Source organism: Cebus imitator, unplaced genomic scaffold, assembly GCF_001604975.1.
Source record: "Cebus imitator isolate Cc_AM_T3 unplaced genomic scaffold, Cebus_imitator-1.0 Scaffold217, whole genome shotgun sequence".
NCBI lineage: Eukaryota > Metazoa > Chordata > Mammalia > Primates > Cebidae > Cebus > Cebus imitator.
The window spans coordinates 731437-758394 of record NW_016107532.1 but is presented as its reverse complement, the minus strand read 5'-3'; the positions used below and the strand labels follow the sequence as shown (position 1 = coordinate 758394).

The window sequence follows — 26958 nt, the reverse complement described above, 5'->3', positions numbered from 1 at the left end:
TATATTGATTTTATATACTGAATTTTCTCAGAAGACTCTATTTGTTTTCTGACTTTTAATTATTTTCTTTTCTTAGTTCCTCCACTAACCATGGTAACTTAGAAATGTCTTGAAAGTAGGAACTCGGTTTTTCAGAATTAAAATATTTATAGTGCTCTTCAGCCACTTCAAAAAAGAAAAAGATATTTTCATTTAGTCTTACTCTTTCAATTACTTGTCTTCCTGAGTTGCTGTTATTGACTTATTGATTGATTGAGACAGGGATTCACTATGTTGCCCAGGCTGGAGTGCAATGGTGCAATCATGGCCCTCTGCAGCTTTGACCTTTCAGGCTCAAGCTATACTCCTCCCTCACCCTCTTGAGTAGCTGGGACTACAGGCATATGCCACCATATTCAACTAATTTTTTTTTTTAATTGTTGTAGAGATAGAGTCTCATGTTGCTCAGGCTGATCTCAAACTCCCAGGCTCAAGCAATCCTCCCATGTTCGCCTCCCCAAGTGCTAGGGTTATATAGGTATGAGCCATGGCTCCTAGTCTGAGTTGCTCTTCTGAAATGCACATTATTTGGAAAATATATACTTCAGTGATATGATTAGGTTCTTTTAATTTATAAAATTAGCAAAAGAAGATTTTTGCTATTTTGTCACTATACCATTCGGTTTCTACTCCTTCCATTTTTGAGACTTTGCCTATATATTTATACAAGTGATTTTGCCCAGTGTTTAGAAAGCCTTTAAATAGGGAGAATTAATATGTTAAGGGATAATGAAAGGATTAATCATTTATATTCACAGTTATATATGTCATTAATAAAAAGATTTTGCTTCTATCATCTATACAGATTAAATCAATTAAATATTCACATTTTAACTATTGCTCTGCAAATAAATAAAATATGAATTTTTAAATTTACATGTATTTAATAATTGTGTACATTACAAGTTAATGCTTCTTTATGACTATCCTCACAGATGTGTATATAGAAAATAAAGGATTTTATATTCCATTATCTCTGCGACTATAATTTTTATTAACAGTAGCAAAGAGACCAGGTCCCATGGCTCATGCCTGTAATCCCAGCACTTTGTGAGGCTGAGATGGGAAGATCCCTTGAGGCCAGGAGTTCAAGACTAGCCTGGGCAAATAGGGAGACCCCATCTCTACAAATAATTTTTTTTTTAAAATTAGCCAGGCGTGACTGCACATGTCTGTGGTCCCAGACACTTGGGAGGCTGAGGCAGGAGGATCACCTAACCTGGGAGGTTGAGGCTGCAGCAATCTGTGATCGTGCCACTGCACGCCAGACTGAGTGACATAGTGAGACCCTGAGCAACAGAGTGAGACTCTGTCTCATTAAAAATAATAATAACAAAGACTGATTTAGGTACTTTTTAATGAGGTTAGTATTTTTATTAGCAGATTTATTTATTTTCAAGTGATCTTTCTTGGCCATATCCTTTAGTATTTCTTTTTGGTGTTTGGAGTTTCACTTAACATATATTCCTGAAAGACTGCATATTAACCTATTTGTTTGTTTGTAAAATGGCTAATGTAAAATCCACTATAGAGCTCCCTAATTTTAAAAGATTCTACAATAAGTCCTTTTATAATAATCCCTATTATGCTGATTTGGTGAATCTGTATATATTTTAGGTTTTCTTAAAGTAAAGGCCATCTGGTTTATTTTAGCATGTAAAGATTCAAGTTGCAGATTTAACTGACAGTGTTCTATGAAAAAAAATAAGACATGCTTTGGATAATCATTTAGCCCCTCAATTTCAAAATACTTTTGACATCTTCAGTCTTACTTTCTGAAATTCTTTAAAAAGTCTTTTGAAGGCCAGGTGCAGTGACTCATGCCTGTAATCCCACTGCTTTGGGAAGCTGATGTGGGTGGATTGCTTGAGCTCAGGAGTTTGAGATCAGCCTGGGCAACATGATGAAACCCTGCCTTTACAAAAAATACAAAAAATTAGCCAGGCATCGTGGTATACACCTCTGGTCCCAGCTGCTTGGGAGGTTTGGTAGGAGAATCGCCTGAGGCTGGGAAGTTAAGGCTACAGTGCGCCGTGATTGCTTCACCACACTGTAACCTGGGTGATAGTATGAGACTCTGTCTCAAAAAAAAAGAAAGAAATATTCAATATTGTTTATATAACATACAACTGGGTAAAATCCTAGTTAATAGTAGGCGTTGCTTTTCTTTGGGAGGAAATATGCTAGTGAATAGTATGTAACAATTACAAATGTAAAGTCTTAAGTTTTTTCCCCTGGTTTTCATTAACTGAAACTTAAACATTTCCTAATAATACTTCTGAATATCTGGGAATTTGTTAGTATCAGTAATAAGCTTTTACTAGAAAATAGGTAACTCATTTCTGTTAGAGACTGCATTAAGACTGAAGGACTCATATTGGTGATAAATTTTAAAAGGGGCATTTCTAGTTATCCTAGCTATTTTTCTCATGGGAATTCACCGTAATATTTCAGTGTTAAATGTGTATTCTTTATCACTCCAACATTATATAAGAAAATATTTTTACTGCTGTAAACTTTGCAGCTTAGGACAGGTTAACTTCTGTGAGTTTTCTGTAAGATTCTATAAGATTAATGAAGTAGTGCATTTTTGTAGTGTTATTTTAGGCATTAAGAAAAATATATAGATAAAGCGTCTAGTATGGCACTTAAAACAGAGGGAGCATTCACTGAGTCCTTGAAACTTACTTTCTCTTGTTCCTCTCCATTGGCCTACATCAGTGCTTTTTGGACTTTTCTATGAGAGTTCCTTTAGGGCAGAGGCATTTGAATGCTTAGCAAAGGGGCCTGGGATGTAGCCTGAAGTGGCATCCAGAAGGAAACCTAGAAATTTCTTGCAAGTCTCATATTTCTTTAAAACACTGTACATTCTACATGTATTTTTATTTTATGATAAAAAATGTTTCCCAAAAAACCTTTAAGTAAAACTCACTCTTCAGGAAAATATACCACATTTTCTCTTATAAATTTGCATACCCCAACATAATATTCTTACCTATATGTATTCCCCAGTTGAAGACACACTGCTTAGACCATCGGGCCTGGGTATGGTTTTAAAGATAGAAATCCTCATTAGCGGGCCGGGCGCGGTGGCTCAAGCCTGTAATCCCAGCACTTTGGGAGGCCGAGGCGGGTGGATCACGAGGTCAAGAGATCGAGACCATCCTGGTCAACATGGTGAAACCCCGTCTCTACTAAAAAACTACAAAAAATTAGCTGGGCATGGTGGCACGTGCCTGTAATCCCAGCTACTCAGGAGGCTGAGGCAGGAGAATTGCCTGAACCCAGGAGGCGGAGGTTGCGGTGAGCCGAGATCGCGCCATTGCACTCCAGCCTGGGTAACAAGAGCGAAACTCTGTCTCAAAAAAAAAAAAAAAAAAAAAAAGAAATCCTCATTAGCCAGGTGTGGTGGCATACCTACGCCTGTAATCCCAGCTATTTGGGAGGCTGTGGGAGGATCGCTTGAGCCAAGGAGTTTGAGGATGCAGTGAGCTGTGATCATACCACTGCACTCTAGCCTGGGCAACAGAGTGAGACTTCATCTCTCCATATTTCCCTGGAGAAAGAGATTGAGAATCAACAGGCAAGGATGAAAAAATCAATCTGGTTGAATCTGGAAGGTTTACTCAATTTAAAAGAGTGAGTAGGGTTTGAAGTTGAGTTAAGCCGTAGTGGGATGAGAAAGGAATACATGTCAGAACTAGAGAAGAATGATGATAGAGAAATGGTTTAGCATTTTAAAGCCTGGGAAGTCCTACAACAAAGGGACCTTTTTAATTGTTTAATCTAGCATCTCTAAAACTTGACAACAGACACTTTATTTTTCTTACATGCTCCTGCAAAATCATGTGGAACAAGTAAGTGTTCCAAGGAGCATGCTTTAGGAAATAACTGACCAAAGAAAGTTATGTCATTTAGAAGGAAAGAAGAGTGGTTAACTGCACAAAATAAAATATGACAGAAGTCATCTTAGCATTCCAGAAGATTATGAAAACATGGCTAGGTGTAGTAGCTCATGCCTATAATCCCAGCACTTTGAGAAGCCAAGGCAGGTGGCTTCTCAAAGGAGAAGGAGTTTGAGAACAGCCTGGCCAACATGGTGAAACCCTGTCTCTACTAAAAATACAAAAATTAGCTGAGCGTGGTGGCACATGCCTGTAATCCCAGCTACCTGGGTGGCTGAGACACAAGAATCACTTGAAATGGGGGAGGCAGAGGTTAGAGTGAGCCGACATCGCATCACTATACTCCAGCCTGGGTGACAGAGTGAGACTGTATCTCAAAAAAGAAACAAAACTAAAACCCAAAAAACAAAAACAGAAGATTATGGAAACATAATTTACTCAGATTCCCCAGATAAATTATACTTTGCTTTAATATCTTAAACATGAGTATGTTTTTTAAAGGGGGGAAAAGATTATGTTTATTGTGTCGATTAGAAAGTAAAATGATAAAGTGACTTAAGTAAAATCTTAGAAGCAAGAGTGTACAGAATGCATTCAAATGGTAAATATATCAGTTTATCTAGAACATAGATTTCATGAAAGGATGCTCTGGAAGAGAAAACTGGGACCAAATTGAGAAAGCCTTTTGGGCAGCAGTAAGCTAACGTGGTAGCAGTGGAAAATGTATAAAGAGAAAAAGATTTTGGAGGAATAAGCAAATTGGTGACTGGTCAGTTATAGAATACAGGAATATGAAAGATCTCCTAAAGATGATTATAAGATTTTTAAGAAGAAAAATTATGGCTTTGCTAATAGGAAAAGAGCTTAGACAGGTAGCTGATTTTAAGAGATTGCAACACATTGGGTTCAAAGTGATAGGATATAAGAGGGGAAATGTGTTTTCAGCACTTTGAGAATAAGTAAGGTTTTAAGCTGTAAATTTGGAAGTTATACCCATAGAGAGTATAGTTAAAGTTGTAGGAGCAGGTAAAATCTCTTTAGAATGAGAATTGAACAAATAGAAAAAGTAGGAAGTAAATATTTCATAAGCATTTGGCAGGAATTTGTCTTTTCATTAGCATTTTGAATTATGATGGCCCTAATCTAATTTTTGAAGAAAACAAGACCTAATCAGGCTAACCATGAAGAATTTAGACCTAGGAGATCAGGGTTCCAACTTTTTCTCTCTAACTTCAGTATCTGTTCTCGGGGGTCAAGAAGTAAACGTTAAGAAATATCCACTTAAAGGACCAAAAGAGAAAAACCCATGTTTAAAAACAGATAGATGAATAGGAGCAGTATGAAAGATATTGAAGGAACCAAGATGGTATAACTTTTACTGGAAGCTGAGGTTCGGAACTGTTTGAGAGACTATATAGGATCATGATTTTCTTGGCATATGATTCTGCTTTTTGCTTTCCTGAACTGTAGTCCAAACTCTTAGCTGCAGTGGTCTGCATTTGGTGAGTATTTGTATTCTATTTCATTAACGAGAAGAAAAAAAGAGGCTACATAAAACTGGTGGGAGAAGGAAGCATCTAATGAAAAACATACAGCCAAATACACTTCTTTGAGTTTAATTGCTTTTTGGTGTCTATGATATGTAGTCACATATAGCAGGGAGCACCAACCCTCAGGCTGCAGACCAGTATCAGTCCCTGGCCTATTAGGAACTGGGCCACACAGCAGGAGGTGAGCCTGCAGGCAAGCAGACCTTACTGCCTGAGCTCTGCCTTCTGTCAGATCAGCAGAGGCACTAGATTCTCACAGGCGCATGAACCATATTGTGAACTGCACATCTGAGGGATCTAAGTTGCTTGCCCCTTATTAGAATCTAATGCCTGATGATCTGCGGCGGAACAGTTTCATCCCAAAACCATCCCCACTCCCAATGAAAATTGTCTTCCACAAAATGAGTCTCTGGTCCCAAAAAGGTTGGGGACCACTGATTTATAGGACTCATTAAGATTTTTTAAAATAAAATGTTACTCTCTCTCCATTTAACATCCTTACTCCAGTAAATTTCTCGTTAAGATAGCTGAAGGGATCCCTAAAACAGGTAACTGCCTTACCTTAACTCCTGCAACATTAGTTCAGATTCTGTACTTACTAGCTGTGTGACCTTGGGCAAGTTATATAACCTCTCTGTGCATCAGTTTCCTCATCTGTGAAATGAATATAACAGCTCCCTTAGGGGGTTTGTAAGGATTTAATGAATTTTTACCTGTAAAATGCTTACAGCAGCCTCTAGCACATAGTAAGTGTCCAATAATAATAATTGATGATGATGCTGTCACTTAATAGCAGCTGTAAGATCCTATAGATCTCTCTGTACCTTTCTCTACTTTAATGTCCTCTGTACTTTTCATTTCTTTCTTCGTTGAGAAGGGAAGCTGTTTTTTTACTTTTACTAGGTAGACTGAGTTTTTTAAGTGAGTGGAGAGTAGTTAAAATTACAATCAGAGGGCTTAAATTTATATGACAATAAAAACATGCCTGGATTTAGAAAACATCTTGCTGTCAAATGGTTATTGGTGATGTCCTCTCTTGATAACAGTAATATTGTAACCATTAATGTTCAAAGTATTTCAGTGTGAATTTATATTACTTCTGATGGGTACTGGTTTCATATTCAATCCAAAACACTTGATTAGTGTGTAGTTTTTCCTTCCTTGTTTTATTTAAAGGAACCCTTTACCAAAAAAGTATATTAAGTATATTGTCACATTGTTATGATATTATGAGAATCTTAGATATAATTTTGGTAAAGGTATTCATTCAGTACACAGCAGGCTTTTTTATCTTAGCATTTATTACAAATTTCAGTTTAAATTAGCAATATAATATAGTATAAGCTTATTTAACATAGTTATGTACTCTGGAGCCAGACTGCCTAGATTTGAATTCTAACTGACATGCCTTACTTCTGTATCCTAGGGCAAGTAACTTAACCTCTCTTTCCCTCAGTTTCCTCATCTGCAAAAAGCAGGTAATAATAGTACCTACTACTTCCTAGGGTTATTTATGAGGATTAAATGAGTGAACAACTTTGAACAATTTTGGATCACAATAAGTGCTCAATTATTGCTGTTACTATTTTTTAGTATTTCTGTAGTTTATGTCTTAGCTCCCTAAAAGGCAGAAATGGTATTTATCCTTTTTATTATTGTATCCTCAGTCTTTAGCAAAATACCTGGCATATAGTAGATGTTCAATAAATATTTACTGAATGAATCAATAAAACATCTTGCACTTACCTAGAGCTTCAATAATATTCTTAACTCGAATGCCTTTAGCTAAGCAGGCCAAAACAGGTAACACTATTACGATGTTAAGAGACTTTACTCAACTAAATTTTTTTTTTTTTTTTTTTTTTTCAAATGGAGTCTCCTGTTTCCCAGGCTGGAGTGCAGTGGTGTGATCTCGGCTCACTGCAACCTTTACTTCCTGGGTTCAAGTGATTCTCCTGCCTCAGCCTCCCTAGTAGCTGGAACTACTACACCACACCCAGCTAATTTTTTTCTTTTTTTTTTTGATAGAGATGGAGTTTCACTGTGTTGGCCAGACTCGTCTCGAATTCCTGACCTCAGGTGATCTGCCTGCCTTGGCCTCCCAAAGTGCAGGGATTACAAGCATGAGCCACCATGCCTGAGTCACTAAGCTTTTATTGAAGTGAGATCTTGAAAATTTGTGACCGACTGTTTAATTTATTGATCTGACTCATTATGATAAACACTCTTCAACTGAGGCTAGAAGTATGGCACATGAGTCATGCTCTTCCCACCTCCCCGCCCCCCACTGATTCTTAGGACTCTGACGATATTATAATGCCTAGAAAAGAAAGAAATGGCTGTCTTCATGCCAATTTTGACCTGGTTTTAAAGCTTATTACTGAAAAGTTATAATGGAAAAGGTCTGATATATAAGGTACTGCTTACCTAAGCCTGAGGCTAGGGACATACTGCAGTTATGACTCAGTTTCTCATTGATTGATTGATTGAGACAGAGTCTCGCTCCATTGCCAGGCACCAGGCTGGAGTGCAGTGGCGTGATCTCGGCTCACTGCAACCTCCACTTCCCAGGTTCAAGCAGTTCTCCTGCCTCAGCCTCACCGAGTTCAAGCAATTCTCCTGCCTCAGCCTCCTGAGTAGCTGGGACTACAGGCGTGCTCCACCATGCCCAGCTAATTTTTGTATTTTTAGTAGTGATGGGGTTTCACCATGTTGGCCAGAATGGTCTCGATCTCTTGACCTCGTGATCTGCCCGCCTTGGCCTACCAAAGTGCTGGGATTATAGGCGTGAGCCACTGCGCCCGGCCCAGTTTCTCATTTTTAAGAACCAGAGAAAGGACAGATTTAGCTTGCCAACACTGCAATTAAAATTTGCTGTTTTTTCTTGTTATTGCCACTGGGTATTCACTGTTGTCTTGTGGAATTCTCCTTATTGTACTAAATGTCTTAATATTTTCTACACTTCTCCATTCTGGGGATAAATCATTGCTTTAGTGAACCATTTTTATAGATATGTTATTATCTAGTCTACCTTAGACATTTTCAACAATATTTCATTTATTTATACAATGTGACATTGAGCTGTGAGCCATCTCTTCTACTTCTAACTTAATTTTAATTTGACTTTAATTCTAATTATGTAATTTTTTCAGATTATGCCTTGGATTTTGAAAATACATTTTTTATAAAGGTTCATCTGTCCAAAATAGTTTGTTTCTCTTATTGCTTTTGACACTTTACTTCCCAAATCGTTTATTATTGAGAAACTAGCTAGCAAAATGTCACAAAAATTATGTAGTTTAGAGACTGAAATGTGACAAAGTAGAAATGATTTCTGTATGGAAATCTACTTATGCTTTAATTTCTTACTCCATCATGATCCTTTCAATTATGGGCACTGGCCCTCATTAGTCACTATAAGAAACTGGCAGGATTTCATACTCTGGTTTATTTCCAAATCTAAATATTGATAATTAGTGCCTTAAAAGCATGGCAACATATGAAAATGTTGTTAGACTTCTCAGACCTTTCTCATTTTCTCATTTGCATTCCACATATTACCATGCCATGCACACTGTGAGCTAACTCTACCAGTTAGCAGAGAAGATTTCTTAACTGATCTTCCCCTAATCACTTGTAGGATTAAAGATTTTCATTCCATTTGTGACACCTACCGACTGTTTTCAGGACAAGATGTATATTAGAGGCCAATAGGCTACCTTCTAATGCACTTAGGTACTTCTGTTATTCCTGTGATGGCCTGTGCTTAATGAGAGGCAGTTAAGTTAATGCCCATTGTACTTGTTATTATGACAATATAATTAAATTACATATACATTAATAAGATGAATACAGAAAGCATTTATAAAAGAGTTTCTAGGAAAATTATGTTAAAAGCTTTGGAAAAACTCAATATCAATAAAAGTAAGTTGCTAAAAAATGTAATTGGATGACGAGTCAATAATAATTATACATTTTAAAATAACTAAAAGAACATAAATTGGGTTGTTTCCAACACAGAGGATAAATGCTTGAGGCAGTAGCTACCCCATTTACCCTGATGTGATTATTACACATTATATGTCTGTATCAAAATAAACCATATACCCAACAAATGTATATATCTACTGTGTACCCCCGAAAATTAAACATAATTTTTTAATGAATCTGGGTGAAGGTATTTTAAAAGCCTGTCTATACTTAGGTTGTCTAATATTTTATTTTGAAAAAATTGACTAGATTATACATTTTAGTGAGTTTACACAGGAAAAATTGGAACTCCTATTCAAACAAAAAGGCCTTGGCCTTATAGCAAGATCTTAGTTAATAAATGTACATTTATATTTTAAGGAAAAACATTTAATACACGTACCAATTTTTTCTTTGCTCATTTGCAACGTTTTAGAAAACATAATCCACTACTAGTCCCTATCAATGTAGGATAAGGGGGCTTATTGTGTATATTACCTACATATTTTTCAGTAGCCCTGAACAAGTTTGGGAGAATTGTGAAAAGAACCACAGATTATTCTCAGGAGAATTTGCGGAATAGACCTATGAATTATGGTCTTGTCTGTATATGACTTAGGTCCAAGTTTAATTGTGAGTGAAAATTTGTGTTTAGTAACATGTCATTTCTATCTGTTGAGCCTACTAAATGCCCTCTCAAACTAGAGAGCTATGTGTAAAGAATCTTATGTTCATCTTGGTTCAGTTGCATACTTAAGGACAGTTTATAGAAGTAGTTAAGTAGCCAGAGTTTGTGGGGATTTTTGTTTGTTTTCTTGAGACAGAGTCTTGCTCCGTCACCCAGGCTGGATGGCTCACACTGCAGCCACAATCTCTAGGGATCCTCCCACCTCAGCCTCCCAAATAGCAGACGACAGGCGTGACACCACGTGCCTGGCTAATTTTTTTAATTTTAATTTTTGTAGAATGAGGTCTCACTATGCTGCCCAGTCTAGTATTGAACTCCAGTCTGGTGGTGAACTCCTGTGCTCAAGCAGACCTCTTGCCTCCGCCTCCCAAAGTGCTGTGAATACAGGCATGAGCCACCATGCCCAGCAATACCTAGACTTTGTAGTAAGACATACAAGGTTCAGGTTCCAGGATTACCACTTATTAGCTGTGTGACTTTTTTTTTTTTTTTTTCACATTTTCCAAGTTTCAAATTTCCACTTTTATAATGTGTGTAACAAGGATAGCTGCCTCATAAGAATGTTAAGAAGATGAACAGTGTATGTCAGGTGTTTAGCAATATGTGGCATACGATGAGCACTGAATATTAACCTTAATATTGTTAGTATACAGTCACAGACATTCAAAACTTTTAAGCAGTCTTTTTTATTATTATTAATGTAATAATTTTGAAAACTTATCTAGAAGTATGTGATAGATTTACTAAAGTAAAGTATGCACAGAAACACATAGGAACAACTAAGAGCAAGAAGTTGGCTTCTTATCTGCAGTATTTTACCTGTTGTAATGATGAATCCAATTAGATCAGAAAAATAAATTATAATCACCACCTTATATTTTCTTTATAGTAATATTCTTATATATCTACACAATTATAAGAAATAAAGCTGGGAAGCCTATTTATATTTCTTCTCCAGTATCCAACTTAATTGTTTCTCATCTTAATCATTTTTGTTGTTTAGGTAACACAATAAAACAATTTACTTGGCCAAGCTGGGTCGCTCACGCCTGTAATCCCAGCACTTCAGGAGGCCGAGGTGGATGGATCACCTGAGGTCAGGAGTTCAAGGCCAGCCTAGCCAACATGGTGAAACCCCATCTCTACTAAAAATACAAAAATTACCTGGGCGTAGTGACACACACCTGTAGTCCCAGCTACTTGGGATGCTGAGGCAGGAGAATTGCTTGAACCTGGGAGGCGGAGGTTGCAGTGCGTCAAAATCGCACCACTGCTCTCTAGCCTAGGTGACAGGGTGAGACTCTGTCTCACAAAAAAAAAAAAAAAAAAAATTTACTATCTTTTATTTGCTTTTTTGTTAATTCCTTTCACTAACTTATAGGGGTTAGTGTTGACAATCACTTTCTAAACCTGTTAGTTTACTGAGTATTTACAATTCAAGGGACATAGTCTAACCTAAACTTTATTATAATTGAATCTATATAATAAAGAGTTTTATTATGGTTATTACTACTACACAATTATACATATCCTTTATTAAGGGTAAAGTAGTTTATTCTGCCTTGAGGCTCCCCTGATAATTTAAAGCTCTGATTCAGAATAGTTGGAATTAGATATAAAACACTAAATTTAGAGCTGCTTGTGGTAATATACATACCTTACTGCATCTTAACTTGATATCCAAAGATACCACTAAAATCCTTGGATAATAAACATTTTGTTTTTCAGGAATTTAAAAGCAAAGCACATTAACTTTATTCCTTCAGAGTTGTGGGAAAGTGAATTTAGCAGAGTTTACAAGAGTCAGCCAGCATCAGTGAAGATTCAGGGAGCTGAAACTGAGAAACATGAGGCAGATCACAAGACCGAAAATACTGCATGGAAACACAGGAAAGGGTTTTCAAGAATTGTGTCTAAATAGAGTTTAGCTCTAAGCTAGAAAGAAAATAGCTCTAAGCAAATTCCTGTGGACTATGTTGTAGTGTAACAGCAGGAATATAAGACTGACTGTCCACCACAGTTTTTAAGTTCACCGCAAAGTTTCATAAAGTAAAATGTTTAATGGCAAGAAGAATGTAATTACTGTTACATCAGTATGTAAACTAAAATAAACCTACTCACAATAAAATCTAGACTTTAAAAATTGTCATGTAGAAAGTCTGACACTATATGGCTACAGATTAAAATAAAAGCTAGTCTGGGCAAAGGAAGAGGTCAGGATCACTTGTTGGTTGATCATGTTGGCTTCTTTCTGAACAATCTATTCCATTCCCAGGAAAAAAGGGAAGAGGAGAATAAAACATGAATTTCTTACCAAATAGCACATCATTATCACTGTTTCAAACAGTTGCTTTGTTTTGTTTTTTTCTACATGACACCAGTTGCTTAGGTTGGAATGTAAATTTGCTTTGATTCATCATAAGACCGATCCGAATATTCAGAATTAATGGATATTTAAGTAAATGTCACCAACTTTCAAGTTTAAAAGTAGTATCGTATCATATTATCATTTAAAGGGCTTGTTAAAATACAGATTGTTGTGCCCTACCCTCAGAGTTTCAGACGCAGTCATTTTAGTGTGGGGCGTGAGAACCTGCCCTTTGAAGAAGTTTCCAGGTGATGCTGGTCCACAGAGCACACTGTAAGACTGGCCAGCCTAGGTGATCTCCAGAGTTCCATCAGGATTTGCAAGCTATTGAATACCGAAGCAGAACATTCTCAATAGGATTTTGAGGTTTTTGTCTTTCTTAAATACTGAAACTTTATAATGTTATTTGTTTCTAGCCATAGAAGTATTTATGCATTGGAGTGCTTACATTTAGCTTAAATCTAGTTTTAGTGCCAAATTTTATAAAAACTTTCATTTTGTTGTACTCCTCCTTACCATTTGTTGTTCCAGGTTTTATGTAATTCTGTTTTTCTCTTTACCAGACATTGTTACATTAGTAAAATGATAGAAATCATAAGGAAAATGTATCGATTTTTTTCTTTCATTTGCTTTTTTGCTTCTATTTCTCTTTACTATATTTGCAGCACTGCTTCTACCTCTATCCTACTACTGGGATATTTTTTTTCAAATCTTAAATAAAATAATGTGATGAATAAAGCAATATGTTTTATTTAGTTTAAAAACTAGAGGTGGCAGGAGATTTATGAAAACCCAACAAAAGACAGACCTCTGAGCCAAATCAGCATATATTTTCTAAGTATTTATAGAACACCCTCTTAACTACCTTACAAACAAGAAGAGTGAGGCGAACAGTATCTCATGCCTTTGTGTATTTAAGGAAAGGCAGAATAAAAGTTCCTGCTTCTACCCCTAAATCAAAGCCTTCTCTGGCAGAATGCTAGCTCTGTCCCTCCAGCTAGCTCTTTTTTCATGGTTTACTTTCTGCCAGAGCTTTCCATACCCTGTTTGTCTCAGGAATTAATCATCTTCTTATCTTTCCTCTTCTCTCTTAGCCAGATTATACCAGGGTTTTAGGGAGATTGAAAAGCAACTTGTCCTTTTACAAATAATAGAAATTTCTGACAAATATTCTAAGGTCAGAGAAATATGATTCTTTACCCAGGGTTAGAATTACTAAGCGTTCTCTGTTGCGATTAGTAGCAACTGCACATTCCAACAACAAGCCAGAAAGTTACTGGCCTTCACAGTTAATCTCTGAAAATGTCTCAATAGTCATTTTCGTCTGTGGGACAAAGACTTAATTTGTTTTTAATTTATCCTTACAAAATTTTATTATGGTACTGGCACAATGTTCACATATATGCAAATAGTAATAGTTTTTCTGTTTGTTTGTTTGTTTTTTGAGATGGAGTGTCGCTCTGTGCCCAGGCTGGAGAGCAGTGGCACAATCTAGGCTTACTACAACCTCCACCTCCTGGGTTCAAGTGATTCACCTGCCTCAGCCTCCCGAGTAGCTGGGATTACAGACGTGCTCCACCACTCAAAGGCTAATTTTTGTATTTTTAGTCGAGACAGGGTTTCACCATTTTGGCCTGGCTGGTCTGAAACTCCTGACCTCATGATTCCCCTGTCTCCCTCTTCCAAAGCACTGGGATTACAGGTGTGAGCCACCACTCTCAGCCAGTAGCTTTTTTAGCTCCCACGTTGATTGGCTAGGATCTTCTTCTGCTTACTATCCTGAAGTTTTGAAAAAGAAAAAAAAATGTAATAACCTTTCATAATTTTTGTTGTTTTCTTTGTTAATGCTAGATCTTTTGGGTCTGCCATGGAGAAATCAATTTGGAATCGTCAGCAAATGATGGCCCACTGTTACATACTTGCTTCCTATTCAAGTCTGTTTCTTCCTGAGTTCTTTATTATATGTAAAACTACGTTTTCAAGGAATTTATGTAATTCTACCTAGTCAGAATATTTTTAGCCATTATTGACAGCCAATGCAAAATGGAAAACAGCAGTATGAGTGCACTGTATATTATTCTCAAAACACTGTTCTGAGATGATTTTCCTAAAGCCCCTGCCTTCAAAGAGCTTACTATTTAGTAGAGTTTGATGATTCCTACACAAATAATAAAATGGGTAGAATTTATACTGCAGATTTATAAAACCAGAATCATAAATCCAGTATTTTGTAACTTAATGTGGTTTTAAATAATAGTTGGCAAAATATTAAAAAAGGAACTGGTTTCTGGCATTCACGTAAACACCTCTTATCCAACATCGTAACCTTTCCCTGTCAAACATACAAGAGCACTTGTGCTAGTACTCCTGTTATAATACGTATTTCACTAAAGGGAGTAACTTTCATCTGTTAAATAGCAGTTATCCTTCTTGTGAGGGGAGGTGGTGAAAGAGACAGACATAACTGAGGTTAAGAAACACTAGTAAATTACTATTGTAATTTTCATGCCCTCTAGATGCCAACCATTCTGATCAACTTCTTATAATTTACTCTGTATGTCTCCATGTTCCTCTGATGCCTGTCATATCACCACCTCTCCCACCATGATAATTACATACTAATAACACCTAGCATTGAACACATTATACATGCAAAGCACTATGCTAATTTTATAGAAATTTGTTTATTTAAATCTTTAACCTTGAGAGGTGAGTGGCATATTATTATTAAAATTACATAGGCCATTTAGCTTAAAGATGTATAAAGAGCATCTATTGTGTACACTATGACTAAATCATGAATCCAAGATTTTAGTTTCTGTTCCAGGATAGCTTGGTTTGTGGCCTTGAGTAATGTATTATACTTCAGCTGCCTATTTCCAAAGAATAATAAATACTAATATTTTTTTATTTTGTTCCTATCTATATTTTACCCTTCAAATGTAATCATCAGAACAATTCAGAGAGATTATGACTCACATTTTAAAGACAAGGAATCCGGGCTTAGAAAAGTGAAATAATTTGTTGAAGACCACATGATAGGCTATGTAACACAAGTCTTGTTTAAAAGCCCCTCCTTTCAGTTACTGTGTTTTTTTTTACTTTATTCTACAATTTATTTTATCTTACTCTCACATAAATAAGAGAAAATAATACATATGTAATATTTTTATTTTGAAAGATGTTAGAAAAGATTTTTTTCTTCTAATTTGGGGGACATACTAATAATTTTGACAACATTTACAAGCACATCTAGCCTGTTAGAATGGCCCACACCCAGCAGTTTGGGAGGCCGAGGCAGGAGGATTGATTGAGGTCAGAAGTTCAAGATGAGCCTAGGCAACATAGTGAGACCCATCTCTAAAAAAAAAATTTTTAAATTAGCCGGGTGTGGTAGCATGCACCTGTGGTCCCAGCTACTTGGGAGGCTGAGGTGGGAGGATCACTTGAGCCCAGGAGGTCGAGACTGCAGTCAGTGAGCCATGATTGTGCCACTGCAGCAACCTGGGCAACAGAGTGAGACCCTAGCCAAAAAGCCCACAAAAACAAGTACATCTTACCTCATACCTTACAGTCATATTTCTATCTGTTATTTACTGTTGTATAGATTGCATGTGTAAATATGTAAGTTAAAATGTAAAATCTATTTTGAGGTATTTTTTGAGAAGGTGAGAGTTACTCAACAAAGAAAGGCAGTGCTTAATAATTCAACTTAATAATAGTGCTGCAACTCATAAAATGTTGATCAGTGAATTTACTTGCCACTTTTAGGATATTCCTTTCAAAAGCCATACATTTGTCATCAATCACTTTTAGCTGTTTTTATTGACAGTAATATTTTATATAAAATTTAAAAATGGGAAAGTCCATATACTACAAAATTTTAACAGAGGTAGGATTTCTGGTAGAGTTTGTTTACACTATTTTCCCTTACATGTTTTAACTTTCCTTTGATGAACCAGGTTTATTTAATATCTTAAATTTTAATGGAGTCATTTAGCATAGCTGCTTTAAAACTCAAGTTGGTTTTATCATATCAATAAAGCAGTAATCACATATTAGTTAACATATCCAAACTTTGAAATTTGGAACTCCTTTTTATATTATCAAAAACCTAATGCTCTTTAGATATATGGAAATTAAACCTAATGCCATTAAACTTACTGGCATTTGAGTATTGTGTTTCAGGTTAGCACATTTAAAAGGCTTTTCTGAACTCAGATTATTGATTTGTATATTCAAAAATAATAAAGTAGATAATTGAAATTTACACTGTCTTATTTTATCTCATACACTGAGTTTTGCTATTCACTGCTGTAAAGAGAGGGTATTTACAACAATGAGTTGCAGGCCACAGTAATTTGCCTATTTCTTTGTAATATGATAAAGATTTACAGATAAACTAAGATTTAAATCTCAGTTTCTTCTTGAAATAAGAATTTGTTTAAGTTATTCAAAATCCCATTGAAGTAATATCTGTAGGAATATCCTTAAAGTTACTGTGGTCATTTTTTGAGTAACTGTTTCTTTGGATCAGTATGTTGTCTCCATATTTATTGCTTCTATGTTCTATCTATGTATCAATGTGTCTGATATATCCTTTTATGTGGCACAACATAATTGCATGAAAATAGAACTTATGTGGGAGGAACACACTTATTCTGAGTTACCTTGGATACAGCTTAGAATCACCAGTTTTCTTAGGCCTTAAGTTCTAAATAGATGGACTTGAACATATCACTTACACCTCTATAAAGATGTACACAAATATAAACTAGTTAATTCATTCAGCAAATAATAGTACTTGCTCTGTGCCTGGCACTGTTATAGGCAGTACTAAGGATATAGCAGTATATAAAACAAAGGCTCTACCTTTTGTCAGCCACATTCTGAATAATAAACGTATAGAAAATGCAAATTAAAATAACAGTGAGATGCTTCTTCCCACTATGATGAATTTACCGGTAACAGATTTGGCTTCCCACTGGAAACAACTGTTTTCAGACATTGGATAGTTGTGATCCCTGAGAGAAAGGGTGTGGGTTGAGGGTGATAAGAACTAGGTGAATCCTGGCTTTCTGACACAATGTATTCTGACTATGGAGAACTCCAGCAGAGAATGCCAGTCTTGCTGAATTGAGATCAGAGAATGAGGCGGCAAGGGCAACCAGAAGTTACAGAGTACTGAAGAATATGGAGCTAATCCGAGACAACTGCAGAATTCTGCAGAGAGGTCTTTTTGCATCTTTAATATCGAGTTGCAGAGATGTGCAATGAGACTCCATGAGGCTAGAGGAAGAATAAATACCAGGGAGTTATGAACTGAACAATTCCTAGAGCCCCAAGAGGAATGGGAGATTTTTTTTTTTTTTTCATTCTGACCAGAAAGATCTTGTTAAAAACCTGGAGCATTCAGTAGAGATCCAAGTAAGAACACACCTTAGTAGTAGGGCTAAACTAGCCACAGAGTTAAAAGTTACTCCAGATCTACCTAACTAGAGCTTAAAAACAAGCTCAAAAGGACAAACTGATCCACAAGTGAGTGACTTACATGCTTTGGAGGGCCAGGAACCAGCTACTTGGCATGTTAAAAGTTAGGAATAAAGAGGATGTTGATTGCTTTTGTGATGTATCCTTCAAATATCCCTCAGTGTGGAAGAGCCAATACACAGCTCAAATGTCTCTTCTTTTCAAATGTGTTTCCCTTGTAATTCATCTTTGTTCTAAGTGTTACTTTGTTGGATATCTTTTATAGAAAAAAATCCAGTCATTAAACCTAGAAATTAAATGATTGTAGTCCTTATAATAAAGATAGTTTATATAATCTGTTTGTTCCATGAAAGCCTCTATGTCTCTCAGTGAGGTGACAAAGATTTGTTTTATCCATTAGCACTTTTTAAGACTCACTTTGTATAGTAAAACTCTTTTTTGTAATGCCTGTCTTTGCTTTGATTCTCTACTATATACTATTCAATGAGCAAATAATTATTAACCAGCTATCATATGCCAGATACTATTTTAGGCATTGTAATATAAAGCGTTATATTTGATGAAAAAAGTTTGGAAATAAATATATAAATATAGGTTGATCTTAGATTCTGATGATGTGTATTCAGCCCATTTGCAAGAAAGAGGGCTAAATTTAATACAGGATCTGCTGCTTTATTAGCTCTGCTTCTCATTTTTATGAATGTCCAAGATATTATACAGAGTATAGCAAAGAATACTATGTTCTTACAAAACCTATTCCCCCTTTTTCCTGGGGTTATAGGTAAACTGCATATCCCATCTTTCCTTGCACTTAAGTGTGTCATGTGACTGAGCTTGAATGAAGTATGAGTGGAAACAGTGTGTTCCAGTTCCAGAGACTTCACAAAGTACAGAAACTTTACATGTGCAATTCTTCCCTTCCGCCCCCCCCCCCCCCCGCCCCCACCATCTTCAGAACTCTGGGGCTGTAACATACTGTTGGAACTACACTATAAAAGAAGCTTCCTACCAAATAGGCATATTGAATGAGAAATCTGTTGTATTAGGCTTCTGAGATAAAGTTGTTTGTTTCAGCTCTTGCCCTACCCTGACTAATACAAGGAGAAAGCATGATTGTACTGTAACTGTAGTGATATATCTATGGGAGAGAACCATAATTTTTACAAATACTTAGGCTGAGATTGAGCTTGAGAAACTTCAGTCTTTCTCAAACAGTTCATTAAGACAAAAATGTTGCTTTCTTCCTTTTGTATCTAATGCTAGCTCCTGTTCTGCTTGGACCATTGTTGGAAGGGCTACTTTAGGCTGTGTACTTGCATATCCTATCCCTCCCTGTCAATCTGTATTCTTCCTTCTATCCCCTGAAATGAAATACATCTCTTCACCATCTTACCTATCTTTCCCTTTCTCTTTCTTAATGATCAGAGACATATTTTTAAAGCGTTTTTCTTTCTGTGCCAGGTTTGATCATGATAAAATCCTTCACATATTTTGAAGTGTAGTAACACAATTTAGAAACTATGAGAGTGAGAACCCACTCTAAAGCTTTCAAGAATGACCTCATAATGTACTGGCACTTTAATACAGTAACTACAGCTTTTCTATATTGACATACCACACTTGTCTAAGTTAGGAAGTTGCATTGTAACCATGGATGTAGGTTCTTCAGAGATTACACGCTGTGTGTACACAGATTCAGTCTGTGCTTCCTCTTTCTTTACTTTTGACCTCTGACTATGCCATCCATGGAATTGAAGGCTATTAAAAGTATGGAGAACTGGATTGGCCCTTCTGAAAAGATGGCAAAAAATTCTAAGAAGAGACTGCTCTGATTACTATCTTATCAAATGACTAGATTGCTCAAATGATTATAAGTCTGTTAACATGAGAAGTCTTTTTTTTAGCTTGTTTTCTCTGTTTATACCTATTATCTCCCAGTCTCTTATTACCTAACCAATATTCCATTCATTAACAAGATTGTTCTTGTTAATCTGAAAATATTTTGCCACTTCTGTCCTTCATACTGAACGCCAATTTAAATGCATTTGCCTAAATGTTTTGCTCACCACTCAATACAAACTAGACAGAAAATGGAGAATTAAGTCAAGTTGTTCTATTGAAATGGAGTTTGGCTGGGTGGCTTGCTCCTGTATTCCCAGCACTTTTGGAGGTAGAGGTAAGCAGATTGCTTGAGCTCAGGAATTCCAGACCATCCTGACCAACATTGTGAAACCTCATTTCTACCACAAATATTAAAAAGTTAGTCAGGTGTGATGTCGCAGGCCTGTAGTCCCAGCTACTTGTTTGATCCTGGGAGGTGGAGGTTGCAGTGAGCCAAAATCACGCCACTGCATTCCAGGCTGGGCAACAGAGCAAGACTGTGTGTGATGAAATAGAGTTTGGCCACTGGGCATGGCAGTTCATGCCCATAATCCAGCACTTTGAGAGGCGGAGGAGGATTGCTTGAAGCAAGGAGTTTAAGACCAGCTTAAGGAAACATAGTGAGACCCTGTCTCTACAAAAAAATTTTAAAAATTAGCCGGGCATGGTGGCAGGAGCCTGTAATACCAGCTACTCAGGAGGCAGAGGTAGGAGGATCACTTGATCCCAGGAGGTCAAGGCTGCAGCGAGCTGTGATCACACCACTGCACTTCACCCTGGGTGACAGAGCAAGACCCTGTCTCAAGAAAGAAAGAAAAATACAGGTTAGTACCTGCACTGTTTCTTAATTTCATTAATTTGGTTCAGGATTTTCATGATTTTTGCCCCACCTTATTATAACTGCTTTTTGTTTAACCTAATATTTTCTTGGAATTTCATGCTTTTGCTTAAATAATTTATTTTAAAAGGAGCTTTATATTACTAATCAAACTAGAAAATCAATATCATGTGTATAACTAGAAAATTAACTAGAACATTAATCTGGCTACTTAAACCTTCAAATGATTCTGAAGCTCAACTCTTTCTCTTTGTTAAACAGGAGGATTAGCTGATACTAACTGCACATTAAAATTTTCTTCTTGACATATTCAGAAAGGATTGACAGAAAATTGAAAAGAGAATAACTGTAGCAATCTCATTAGTCAGAATAGGGTAGACTATATTGCCATAACAAACCATCTTAAAAATGGCAGCAGATTCACACAACAAATGTTGGTTTCTAATTCACCCAGCAAACCTTGACAGCTCTCCAGGGCAGCTGTCCTTTATTGCTGCTTCAGTCTGTGGTTTCACTATCTCAGTACGAGACTTTCATCATGATTTTTCTGTCAGAGGAAGAGACATATTGTAGAATCATGCAGGGACTATGTCACTTCTGCTTTCATTTCATTGACCCAACCTAGTCTTTTCTAAATTGCACAATAGCTGGTAATTGTAGTCACCCCTGTGCCTGGAAGGGAAGGGAGACCACGATATTGGTGGGCACCAGTAATGCCCACTCTACTGTATAATTCAGTGCTATTTACTCCCATTTTTATGGATGATTTAAAATGATATTTTATATCCTAAAATCAGTCCCATGCCTTGAGGGATTTTTGTTTTGTTTTTGAGACAGAGTCTCGCTCTGTTGCCCAGGCTGAGTGCAGAGGCATCATCTCTGCTCACTGCATCCTCCGCTTCCCAGGTTAAAGCAATTCTCCTGCTGCAGCCTTCTGAGTAGCTAGGACTGTAGGTGCATGCCACCACACCTGGCTAATTTTTATATTTTTAGTGGAAATGGGGTTTCACCATGTTGGCCAGGCTGGTCTTGAACTCCTGACCTCAAGTGATCCACCTGCCTCAGCCTCACAAAGTACTGGAATTATAGGCATGAGTCACCATGCTTGCCCAGGAACAGTATTGTAAATGAAATAATATAATATTTGAAATCAAAATCTCAGGATATGAATCTGTAATGTACCACTTAATTACTGTGATCTCGGACAAGAGATCTTGTGATTCTGTTTTCCCATCTGCAAAACAGGGTTAATGTATTTTTCACAGAAAAATTACAAAGGTTGAATGAGCTTAGGTAAAATTTTAAATAAAAGTATAAAATAGGCTGAGTGCGGTGTCTCACACCTGTAATCCCAGCACTTTGGGAGTCCAAGGTGAGAGGATCACTTGAGGTCAGCAGCTTGATACCAGCCTGGCCAACATGTCAAAACCCCATTTCTACTNTCAAAGCTTAAAGTTTAAAACAAAACAAAAAACAAGAGCCAGGTGTGGTAGTTTACTCTTGTAATCCCAGCACTTTGGGAGCCTGAGGTGGACGGATTACGAGGTCAGGAGTTAAAGAGCAGCCTGACCAACATGGTGAAACACTGTCTCTACTAAAAATAAAAATTAGCCAGGCATAGTGGTACACACTTGTAATCCCAGCTACTCAAGAGGCTGAGGCAGAAGAATTGCTTGAACCCAGGAGGTGGAGGTTGTAGTGAGCCAAGATTGAGCTACTGCACTCCAGCCTGGGTGACAGAGTGAGACTAAAAAAAAAAAAAAAAAAGTATAAACTGTTACATATGATGTATTTTATTTGTTGTTACATAGCTTTTTTTGAAGGCGAGGTAATTGTTTTAAAGCTGTGTGCCTCACATTAGAATTGGGCTCTAGCAAGAAGTTTTGCATCACTAACTAAAAAAAAAAAACAGGCCTCTATAGGTCCCAGACAGAATGATCCCATTTCACTGGTCTTTCTAAAACAAAATTTAGGGGTGTTTTCTCTACCATTGAACTACTCATTTAAAAAAAAAAAATCTTTACATTTCATTCTGCTTTGAGTACCAAATAAGATCAGAACAAAATTAAAAGTTTGTCTAAAGCTTTAAGAAAACTATCATCTATAGTTGTAATGTTGGAAAAAGTTAGTTTTTAAACTTTTTTAGTTGATAAACATTAAAATGGTATCATTAATTTTTAAAACAAGGTGAAGTGTGATGATATTTATTTTAATTGATTGAACTAAGTTAGAACAAACTAAATTCATAAGCCAGACATCACTACAGATATCTTATACACTCTTGGTATAAAGTCTAGCCACATATATCTGAAGTAATTTGATTTTCTAACTCACTTGCTCCTGCCCCGGCTTCTTTCTTAATTTTCTGGTAGAGTTTATAAAGGAGTGCTGCTATTTCTTCTTAAGGTATTTGATAGGATTCACCAGTGGTGACAACTGAGTTGGGGCTTTTTTTGTGTAAGATACTTAAGTGCTAATTCAGTTTCTTTACTCGTTATAAATCTGTTCAGATGTTTTCCATGTTTTAATGAGTGAGTTTTTATCATTTGTGTCTTTCTATGAGTTTGCCCATTTCATCTAAATTATCAAATTTGTTGGCGTAAAGTTGTTATTAATATTCCTTTATAGTCCTTTACATTTCTGTAGAGTCAATAGTGATGGCCCTGTTTTTATTTCTAATCTGATGATTCATGTCTTTGCCGTTTCTCTTTGTCAGGCTAGAGTAAGTTTTTTTTATCTTTTCAAAGAATTTTGTTTATCTTTTCAAAGGGTTAAATTCTGATTTCATCATTTTATATAAATAGCAAATAAGTTTATTTGCTATTTCACTGATTTCTGCTTTAATCTTTATAGTTTTATTTTTGTGCCTGATTTGGGGTTTAGTTTGTCCTTTTCCAAATTTTTAAAGGTATAAGCTGTGTGCATTTTTCCAGTTACTTTTCCACTGTTATAACCATAAAACTCTTCACGAAACTTCAAAAGAAGATAAATGAGTAAGCTTAATAGGTCTTCTGAAACCAACTTCTTAAAATCACTGTATAATTCCAGTTTTTAATAGAAAATTCACATTTATTAAACTCTGATGAGTTGGGAGGCCTCTGCAATACACTGTTTAAACTGTGTAGCCTATGTTTTGTATCATTTTCATGGCACTTGGCTTTCTCCTGTTTGTATCATAGGCAGTTCTTGTTCTGTCTTACTCATCATTAAGTTTCTTTAGGCAGGACACTGTCTTAATTATGTTTGAATCCCCTGAAGCATTTTTTACTGCTCTGTGCACATGGTAGGAACACAGTAGCATTCATTGAATTGAAGGGAAGAACTCGTATGTTTAATGGAATTGGTTTAGGTTTACAAATAGTTATATGCAGGTTTCTAACAAAATAATTTTATATGCAGGTTTCTAACAAAATAATTTTTATTTAAAAAGTATTTTTTATATGTGAAAATTTCATGTAGCACCAAATTTGCATTTTTAATAACTCTAATTTTCATGTTTGTGAAGTATCCCAACACTGTCAGATGATTATGCTAGTCCTTAAAAATGTATCATGATGCCTCTTATAATATTTATTACATAGTAGCATTTCTAGTAGAGAGTGGGGCCTTTGTTATGTCACATTTTTAATAAGATGTTTAAAGAAGGAGATAAAGATGAAAAATTAGGAAAAAGTCACAATTCTAGAATTTTTAGCAGTATTTGCCTGTGTATAAAATTATCAATTTATATTTCACAGGTATAACTTCTGAACAAGAAATTACTAAATACAGAAAAGCATTTAGCCCTGATATCACAACCTTTTTATTTGATCAGTAGAAAACTTTATTAATGTATTTGTGATAATCCATGTTTTGAAATTGTTACCTGCAGATAAATAATATACCTTCTCAAATTCCATTATTTTTGCTATTTCTTTGTAGCAATTTGCTGTGTCATTATTAGTATATAGTTATTTCAACCCTTATTGAATTATTTATAGATTTTAAATGATGACATTTCAGTTATTTGACTTTTGTTACTTTAGGGTTTTTATTTTCATTATTAGGAAGTTAGTATAAAAGTCTTTAGGTGTTAGGTACTTTCTTTAAAAGGATTTAATATTTGCATTTTGCTGGGTGCAGGGGCTCTCACCTATAATCCCAGCACTTTGGAAGGCTGAGGCAGGACGATTGCCTGAGTCCAAGAGTTTGAAATCAGCCTGGGCACCCTGTCTTTAAAAAAGGGAAAAAAAAACACCTAGAATTTAATATTCAGATACTAAATTTTCAACAGACTCAAAGTCAGAATATTTTCTCTATACTTACATGGCTTCTGTATTCTTTATCATATACATTCTAGTGGGGCCACTTTTTATGTTAAGACCATATGCTGTGAGTCATTAACTAGGTAGATTTCAATGTTTTTTAAATGGATATAATTGCTGTTATTCTTGAAAATGGTAAAACTATGTAATGTTGCTTTTTTGATTATATAAAATGAATTGTTTTTTCATTTCTGAAGTTGTTCACTATGATAAATAGTTTTAGTTCTTTGTAGATTTTACATATTAGCCATTTGTCAGATGGGTACATTGCAAAATTTTTTTCCCATTCTGTTGGCTGCCAGTTTACTCTAATGATTGTTTCCTTTGCTGTACAGAAGCTCTGGAGTTTAATTAGAAATGATTTGTCTATTTTGGCTTTTGTTGCCAATGCTTTTGGTGTTTTAGTCATTGAGTCCTTGCCTATGCCTATGTCCTGAATGGTTTTGCCTAGGTTTTCTTCTAGGGTTTGTATGGTGTTAGGTATTATGTTTAAGTCTTTAATCCATCTGGAGTTAATTTTAGTGTAAGGTGTCAGGAAGGGGTCCAGTTTCTGCTTTCTGCACATGGCTGGCCAGTTATCCCAATACCATTTATTAAACAGGGAATCCTTTCCCCATTGCTTGTTTTTATTGGGTTTGTCAAATGGTTGTAGATGTGTGGCATTGCCTCTGAGGTAATGGATCAGATGGTTGTAGATGTGTGTTGTTGCCTCTGAGGCCTCTGTTCTGTTCCATTGATCTGTATCTTTGTTTTGGTACCAGTACCATGCTGTTTTGATTACTGTAGCTTTGTACTATAGTTCAAAGTCAGATAGTGTGATGCCTCCAGCTTTGTTCTTTTTGCTCAGGATTGTCTTGGCTATGCAGGCTCTCTTTTGGTTCTATATGAAGTTTAAGGTGGTTTTTTCCAATTCTGTGAAGAGGGTCATAGATAGCTTGATGGGGATAGCGTTGATTCTATGAACTTCTTTGAGCAGTATGGCCATTTTCACAATATTGGTTCTTCTTAACCATGGGCATGGAATGTTTTTCCATCTGTTTGTGTCCTCTTGTATTTCCTTGAGCAGTGGTTTGTGGTTCTCCTTGAAGAGGTCCTTTACATCCTTTGTTAGTTGTATTCCTATGTATTTTATTCTCTTTGTAGCAGTTGTGAATGGCAGTTCATTCTTGATTTGGCTCTCTTTAAGTCTGTTATTGGTGTATAGGAATGCTTGTGATTTCTGCACATTGATTTTGTACCCTGAGACTTTGCCAGAGTTGCTTAACAGTTTCAGGAGATTTTGGGCTGAGATGATGGGGTCTTCTAAACATACAATCACATCGTCTGTGAATAGAGACAATATGACTTCCTCCTTTCCTAATTGAAGAGCATCTTTATTTATGCCTTCATTTCATCATTTATCCAGTCAACATTCAAGAGCCAGTTGTTCAGTTTCCGTGAAGTTGTGTGGTTCTGAGTTAGCTTCTGAATTCTGAGTTCTAATTTGATTGCACTGTGGTCTGAGAGACTGTTTGTTGTGATTTCCGTTCTTTTGCATTTGTTGAGGAGTGATTTACTTCCAATTATGTGGTCGATTTTAGTAGGTGTGATGTGGTACTGAGAAGAATGTATATTCTATAGATTTGGGGTGGAGAGTTCTGTAAATGTCTATTAGGTTTGCTTGGTCCAGGTCTGAGTTCAAGTCCTAGATATCCTTGTTAATTTTCTGTCTCATTGATCTGTCTTATATTGACAGTGGAGTGTTAAAGTCTCCCACTTTTATCGTGTGGGAGGCTAAGTCTCTTTGTAGGTCAATTAGAACTTGCTTTATGTATCTGGGTGCTCCTGTATTGGGTGTGTATATATTTAGGATCATGAGCTCTTCTTGTTGCATTAATTCTTTTACCATTATGTAATGCCCTTCTTTGTCTCTTTTGATCTTTGTTG

The 26958-nt window shown here is 36.1% G+C and overlaps 1 protein-coding gene across 8 annotated transcripts in view; it reads left to right on the top strand.

Moving 5' to 3' along the window:
* Window positions 1-26958, top strand: part of TANC2 (tetratricopeptide repeat, ankyrin repeat and coiled-coil containing 2) — a 437594-nt gene that overhangs the window by 170670 nt on the left and 239966 nt on the right. The window lies entirely within an intron of this gene.